This window comes from Dama dama, chromosome 27 (assembly GCF_033118175.1).
Source record: "Dama dama isolate Ldn47 chromosome 27, ASM3311817v1, whole genome shotgun sequence".
In the NCBI taxonomy this organism is placed as follows: domain Eukaryota; kingdom Metazoa; phylum Chordata; class Mammalia; order Artiodactyla; family Cervidae; genus Dama; species Dama dama.
Window position 1 is genome coordinate 8,533,624 of NC_083707.1, and position 7,668 is coordinate 8,541,291.

A 7,668-nucleotide genomic window follows, 5' to 3' on the forward strand; every position below is an offset into this window, starting at 1 on the left:
GATTTTTTTTTCTTTTCAAGGAAAATATATCTTATTTAATAGACAGATGGCGTCCCAGGTGGTGCTAGTGGTAAAGAACCCACCTGCTAATGCAGGAGACATAAGAGACACGGGTTCAATCCCTGGGTTGGGAGGATCCCCTGGAGGAGGGCATGGCAACCCACTTCAGTATTCTTGCCTGGAGAATCCCATGGATAGAGGAGCCTGGTGGGCTACAGTCCATGGGGTCGCAAAGAGTTGGACATGACTGAATTGACTAAGCACAACAGAGGGTAAAAAAAACATTTTATTCTACCTTATAAGAAAACAAAGTGTAGGAATCGTTTTTTCCCCAAATCATTACTTATTCTGTCCAAATAGCCCATTATTCAAGCACCTAAACAACAGCAGAGGTTTTCAAGGTTATTTATGCAGTTATAATTTATTTCTTAAGAAAGTGAAATGCAATTGGTTTTATTTATAAATGCCAAGAGTTTTCTGTAGATTAATTAGATGTTGATTATTACATTTTTACATTATTTAACAAAAGACTGGCTTCCTAATTTTTACATGTTTGGAATTTGAATGTATAAGCAATCATGTGCATTACTATTGTTCTTGTGTAATCATTAACTGCATTATGTTGGGCATACATATAAAACATTTATTTATTTTTCTTTCAAGTAATTAGTCTTAATCTCAAGTATGTTTACAATTTGTCTGAATTTGCAAATGTCCACATTTGCAAATTCTAAACTCAAACAATGCTGCTTCGATGACCACTTTTAGCCAATTTCTATAAAAACTTAATGGAAACATGATGACAAAAATGAATATATAACATTTTTGCCACTTATATAAGGGACAAGAAAATAACCATTCCATTTGTACCACTGATATATTATAATTAAGGGAAGGAAATTAGCCAATTCTTGGCAAAAATCTTTATCTTTTTAGCCTACTTTCTCCTATTGTAGGAGAGACACCTCAGACCGCCCACCTGCCCATACCCATGTCTGAAGTCCTTCAAACACACAGGAGTATTACAATCACTTGTAGTTCATAAGGAATATGTGATTAGTCAATGGGTGGTGACAAAGGAGGAGTGTCAATTTCAGGCCAAAGAATGGATTTTCCAGTGGGTTCCTCAGTCTTGCCTCTTTTCCTAACGCCTCAGCCAAGGGAGCCCAGCGCCCTGAATCTGTCTCCTCTCTCATTCTTGACCACCTGAAGAACAGCTGCCCTGGTGCTGAACGTCAGTTCAAAAATAAACGTTTGATGCTTTCGATCACCGAGATGCTGCTTATTCATTTGCAGTAACACAAACTCGTCCGATCCTGACACATGCAGACACATACAGCCCGTGCACACTCAAGTCATAAAACATACATGTTCAGTCACCTTAAAAAAATGATCCTAAAACTGCAACTCATTTAGGAAAATAAAAGGACCTTTTATAATTTGAATAGAGCATTGTATTGGTCAGCAATCCCCCTTTGCTGTAAGCCCCTCCTGTCATAAACGTTTAAATCTTCAGAGTAACGTCAGAAAGATAGTGGGAGAGGAAGTCAGTCCCGCGCTCTCTTCCCTCCACAGAAACATGGATGAAAAGACACCTGGGCCAAAATACTTTATGGGAACTCTAGAATCCAGGTAAGAATCTGCAGGACACCAAAGGAGCACAAAATTGAGGGGAAAAAATGCTTTGTAATGGGTAAGAGGGGCGGTTTACCTGTTACAGCCCGCGCCCAAACCTCCAATAGCTCAGCACTCGGCCCCACTCAGCCCCCGATTTCCCCCGCATGGGAAGGAACCAGTGAAGCATCCACCCAACACATCAGCCTTTCGGGGTTGCTACCCAAAGACTTGGTGGTTTCCCTGGTAGCTCAGATGGTAAAGCATCTGCCTACAATGCAGGAGGCCCAGGTTCAATCCCTGGGTTGGGAACCCACTCCAGTACTCTTGCCTGGAAAATCCCATAGACGGAGGATCCTGGTAGGCTACAGTCCATGGGGTCGCAGAGTCGGACATGACTGAGCGACTTCACTTTCACCTTCACCCAAAGACTTACTTCCAGGTCGGTCATCTCCGAGGCATGTGACACAGTGGGGATGCTTGGTCGAGGGGGAGTAAAGGATCGGGAAAGGGGGTGATAACATTTCAGCAGCCTCAAGCACTGCAGGATTGGGAGAAGGTCATCCTTCAAGAGAGGAAGAGAATTTGCACTCTGCCTGCAAAATTCCAGTGTATTTTTCAGGGAAAGAGGTCAGGGGGGTTATCGCAGCCAGCTGCACTAGACACTTAGCAAGTCCTGGGAAGACAGGAGGAAAATAGAGATGGTCAATGTCTTCAATATCATACTGTCCAGCTTGTCCACTGTCCCCAACATCTCATTTTATAAAAACTCCTAAGAGCAACCTAAGTGTTCATCAGCAAATAAATGGATTATACATACAAACACACACACACTGGGATATTACTCAGCCATAAATTCATTTCATAAATGAAATTCTTCCATTTACAGCAACGGAGATTGACCCAGGGGCTCCCCTGGCAGCTCAGTGGTAAAGAAACTGCCTGCCAATGCAGGAGACCTAGGTTCAATCCCTGATTCAGGAAGATCCTCTGGAGAAGATGGCAACCCAATCCAGTATTGTTGCCTGGGAAACCCCATGGACAGAAGAGCATGTAGGGCTAAAGTCCACGGAGTTGCAAAGAGTTGGATAAGACTTAGTGACTAAACAACAATAGATTGACCCAGAGGATATTATGCTTAGTAAAATAGAACAGATAAAAACACACACTGTCTACTATAACTTATATGTGAAATCTAAAAAATAAACCAAACAAACATAGCAAAAAGAAACAGGCTCACAGACGTAGAACACAAACTAGTGGTCACCAGTGGAAGGGAGAGGTGGGGAGGGCGTGACAGGAGTAGCGGATTAAGAAATACAAATTTCTATGTATGAAGTAGATAATCAACAAGGATATATTGTACAGCACAGGGAAATATAGCCATTATTTTGTAATAACTTCAACTGGAGTATAATCTGTAGAAATACTGAATCATTATGTTGCACAGCTGAAAGTAATACAATATTGTAAATCAACTATCCTTCAATTAAAAGAAAAACCAGACTCTGGTTTACTTTTCCTCATAATCTGTCATTAAGTATTCCTACATATTACTCAACTAAAACTGGGAAGATTGTAAACATTGATCCTAAAACAAATGTAAAAACAAATTGAGATATATTCCTCAAGACTTCTTAGAATATATTAAATGTATTAAATCCTACAGATTCCGATGTGCCATTTACACCTGTGACTTGATGTCTTTTTATCTTTACTTAGGATTAAATACATGCAATTTATCCTTCTGAAACAATATGCATATAATCAAAAACTTATACTTGGTATTATAATTTTTCAGCATAAAATTATTGCAATTAAGACAATCAAAATATTATAGATATCCATTTTCTGGGATTAGAATAGTATTTTTTAATTCACAATATAACCAAGTAATTAAACCCATATCTTTTATGCCTAAGCAAGATTTTAAATTTGAAATTAAAAACTGAAAGCTGGGTAGTACTCTAAAACTGCAAAACTAGACAATATATGATAAGAAAATCAGCCTATGAATTGCTGGCAGTTCATCTTACAAATTCATCTAAATGTTAACCTGAAAAAACACATTTTCCTGTGATGTTCTCTGGCTGTTTTGAAAAGGGGGCCAATATTCAATGTGTTACATCACTGAGCCAGTCACTTTAACTTAACTAAGGATAGGGATTACAGAGTTTACTACTGGTTGTAGGAAAAATATCAGGATTAATTAACCCCTGGATTCGCTATTTTTAAATTGTTTTCTACAACATGGTACAGTGCATAATTAAAAACTAAAACTTGCCATCATTGCGCACATGAAGCATCTCAGTAGATACACCAGTAGTTGCCCCTGATTCTAACAGATTTCCCTGAATTATCCCTTGTTGTTGCCACTGCAGCTGTCACATGAAAACAGATGTATAAATCACAGGCATTCAAGTCACCTCGGTTAGAGGACTTCATCTCTTTGGTACAAATATTCTGTTCTATCTTAAGCTGTTTCATCAATAGAACTAAGAATCAATGCATGATATTTCTTTTTTTTGCAAAAAAGAAATCTTACTTGAGTAAATATACACCCTCATGCTTTAGGAGTTAAAATCAGCACCTCTGCTTGGGCCTGTGTAGACATTTACTTGGTGCAATCATTATTCATGGTTACAAAGGTGAACTTGTTCATTGGATCCATTGACTATATGGATATTTTATCCTCTATATCAACTTCATTTTCTATTATAATTTATTAAATTAAAATAACTCCTTCCTAAGATCAAGCTGAAAGAACTCTAAATGGCCCAATAATTTGAGCAAAAAATAATTATAGGTTTATACTCTTAACAAGAAATGTCCAAGAATCCATACTGATATAATTAATACATTAACAAACAAATATGAGGTAAGGGGGCCATCTTCCCTACAGAAGATTACTAAGCAATAAATTAAAAGGAATGAGGGGAATAGGAAATTGCCACTGGGACACTGGGGTACTAATTGCTTCAGGCAGGTTCCATGGATTATTGGGCCAGTTTTTAATTTAGTAGGTAAATCTTTTGGAATGCATATTTGTATATCTTCAAGGTTTCTCCTCCCAAACAGTATTAATTACTATGGTTACATGTACCCACAGATTTCTTGATATTTCTCTCTCTAGGAGGTAGTTCTGAATTTCTCTCAGAGTATCCTAGGTCTAGCAACTGACTTGCAACGAAGAGAATATGGGAAAAGTAAAATAGTAACTTTTTGGTGGGGAAATCCGATAGACACTATCTTAACCAAGTGATTAGTATCTTATAACAGATAAAGTTGATATCTTGTACTTCCTGACAGAATGATAAGAACATTCACATCTGTGGTATTTTCTAAAAAGCTCAAAGCCCCTAACCATAAGAAAACATCAGTTAAACCTATGTTGAGGGACAAATACTCCAAAATACTAGATCAATACTCCTCAAAAGTATCAAGATCAATAAACACAAGGAAAGGCCAAGAAACGAATATGTATTAGAGAAGAATAATGAGAGATGGATATACTAGAACCTTCTGTACTATCTTTACAATTCTTCCATAAATCCAAAGTCATTTTGAAATAAAGTTTTTAAAGAATGGACTTTTGACTAAATACAAATACTTCATTTTAATGTATACGACAAATTACATGTGGGAAGGTTGCATGTGGAGGTCACTTGCCAACTCTCAAAGAGTATTATTGGTCAAGAATTTTAAACATTTTCTTCATGAAAAATGTGTTCTTTATGGATGGAAGCATAATGGCTAAATATCTCAAGAAAATATACCTTACTAATGGAAGAAAATACTGTATCTCTAGCCAACACTTATTATTTCAAAAATTCATGATTTATCCTTATAAAACTTACTATATTGGAATTTTATTATGGTATTACCTATTTTCCTCAAAAGTGTTTGGGTTTTTTTCCTTCCTCTCACCCTGGTTTAAACCAGGCAGTCACCCTTGCCTCATAAATCATAAATTCAAGGCTATAAAACAGGTTTATCTTATCCAGATCAATCAGATCAGCCTCATCAGCCTGCCCATCATCACTGACAGGTAGTCTGACGTTCTCTGACTTTACATTGAAGTGCTATACATGTGTTCTGCCTAAGGGCAGACCCTGGGAACGACCTTGCCCCACGCCTCATCTTCACAAATCTAAATGTACCCAACCAAATCTTTACTCAAGGAAATGCACAAAGAAGAACGGTAAGTAATAGAGACATATACGCACACACATTTAACATTTATACACACATAAAGACACATGGCGCTTCCCTGATGCTCGGTGGTAAAGAATCCACCTGCCAATGCAGGAGACACAGGTTCAACCCTTGGTGTGGGAAGATTCCTTTGGAGGAGGGAATGGCGACCCACTCTAGTATTCTTGCCTAGAAAATTCCATAGACAAAGGAGCCTGGTGGGCTACAGTTCGTAAGGCCATAAAAGAGTTAGACATGATTCAGCAATTAAACAATGTCAAAAAAACATACTCATAAGGCTAAATGTATAAAAGAATACATATCATAGCTTTGGTTGAAATTTCTTCTCAATGCTCAATGAATATTTCATCTAGAAATATTTCATCTCAATGATTAATTACATTTCTAAATTACCATTATCAATAGAGCTATCATTCTATAATTTAAAAGAGGAAAAATATTTTCAAAATGTGTTAACAAACCAAATGTTTTGTTATACTTTTGGCTGATATAATGTACATTTATATCCTTTATGATTTATAGAGCTGTCAGATCATTAGTTATAACCTATTTTAGCACAAATAGCCTTACTATCTATTAATTCCATGTAAGGCTTTACCTAGTTTGAGCCAAATCATGAGTTGGGAAAGAGGAGACTGAGAAGGAAGCAGAGAAACCATCAGAGAGAGGCAGTGAGGGAGCTGGTACGCACTTGCAGAGGAGTCAGAGAGGAAAGTGAAGATGCAGAGGGGGGTGAAGGGTCAAGCAGAGATGGAGGACCAGGAGGAGGGCAGTCTGCTGTTAGACCACGCTGGGTGCTGGCGCTTGGAAAATGATGGGATCAACAAAACCTACTGAAACAGAGAGCAAGGGGACACTTCACAGAGATAAATAAGTTAAAATGAGGTCACTGGGGGAGTGGGGGGCTCCAACCCAATATAACCAGTGTCTTTAGAGGATGAAATCAGGACACAGACAGGGACGGAGGGAAGACCATGTGACGACAGAAAGACCACCATCTACAAGCCAAGGAGACAAGCCTCAGAAAGAGCTGATTCTGCCAACACCTCCATCTCAAACTTCCCCACCTCCAAAAGAGCAAGAGAACACACGTCTGTGTGTAAGCTACCCAGCCTGCTGAACTTTGATACCCCAGCCCTAGCAACCACACCTCTTAATATCGACACTATCTCACTGCAATGTCAACCACAGAGCTTTTGACTAGTGACTGAAATGGTTTTCAAGCAGCCACTGAGATGCAAACATTGCAGACACATGCTACCCCTGCGGCTGCTTTTTTTTTTCCCCCCATTCATTTACACCAGGATATACCCCAGAGAAAAGGTGTGATGTCATATGAATCATTATAACAACAGCAGCTGCCTAAGCCCCTTCATATGAATGGCTAACTTGACTCAGTATTTTTCTTTAAAATTTCTCTGGGATACTTTCAATTATTAATTAAAACAGAGAAATTTGTAGAAGATAAAGGGTCTTTTAGACTTTAAAGGAGTCACAGGTGTTGATGACTTGGGGGAAGTCAACACCATTGAACACCCCCAGATCCAGAAAGCATGAAAGGTTTTGTTAGGAATTTGTATTACAACATAGGAAATAAGATATTAGGGAAAGTTTGGAAAAGAAAGAAAAAGGCAAAACATTAAAATGTTCTGACACTGGCAATTATTCCCAATATCCTCCTGAGAGATGTTATTATTTATATTCTTAATTAAAAACTGTTTCTCTGGTGGCAGATTCTTGTGAGAAATCATACGCTGTTTTACTAAGAAGCCACTGAAGCACTGTACTTCCATGACTTAGATTTTCAAAAGCAAACTATCTTTCTTGAATCCCACTTGA

The 7,668-nt window shown here is 38.2% G+C and overlaps 1 non-coding gene across 1 annotated transcript; it reads left to right on the forward strand.

Moving 5' to 3' along the window:
- The first annotated feature begins 1,854 nt into the window (after positions 1-1,854).
- On the forward strand, positions 1,855-1,926 carry TRNAC-ACA (transfer RNA cysteine (anticodon ACA)). The gene has a single exon. It is a non-coding gene; the product is annotated as a tRNA-Cys (tRNA).
- The last annotated feature ends 5,742 nt before the right edge of the window (positions 1,927-7,668 follow it).